Here is a 603-nt window from a genome sequence, read left to right as displayed (position 1 = left end):
TATATATATATATATATATATATATATATATATATATCACTTTCCTTGTACCAAATCAATTACAAGGATTTGGTTGGTCTCAGGCTTTATTAGAAAACACTTGTTCATGTTGCCATGCAGTGGGACTGGATCGCGAACATGTGGTTAGGAAACAAGCTCCTTACCACACAGCCACGCCGATATATATATATGCTTGAAAATCCTTTGGGTAATAAAGAAACGTTTAATTGAAATGGTGGGCTTTGAGAAATCTATATACTTTCACACTGGTACTCACATTTGGATTAGTGGTTGATTATGGCTGAAAGAGCTGTAACCGAATAAAAGTCGTTTACTTATTGGAAAAGAAACAGAGAAAGAAGAAAAAGGAAAGGACAATGAAAATAGTAAGAAAAAGGAAAAGGAAATGAAACTAAAAAGAACAAGAGCACTCAGAGAGCGCAAACCACCGCCAAGGCAACTCTATCGTCCTCTCAACAATTAGCCAGGGATAATTTTTTAAATGAGAATATCCGAAATAAACTCGAGTGCTCTCACAAACGAGAATACTAGAAATGAACCCGACCGCTCACAAGAGTTAAATAAATAAAAAAAATAACATAA

The sequence above is a fragment of the Octopus bimaculoides genome, chromosome 6 (assembly GCF_001194135.2).
Source record: "Octopus bimaculoides isolate UCB-OBI-ISO-001 chromosome 6, ASM119413v2, whole genome shotgun sequence".
In the NCBI taxonomy this organism is placed as follows: domain Eukaryota; kingdom Metazoa; phylum Mollusca; class Cephalopoda; order Octopoda; family Octopodidae; genus Octopus; species Octopus bimaculoides.
Note: the sequence above shows the minus strand (reverse complement) of the source record.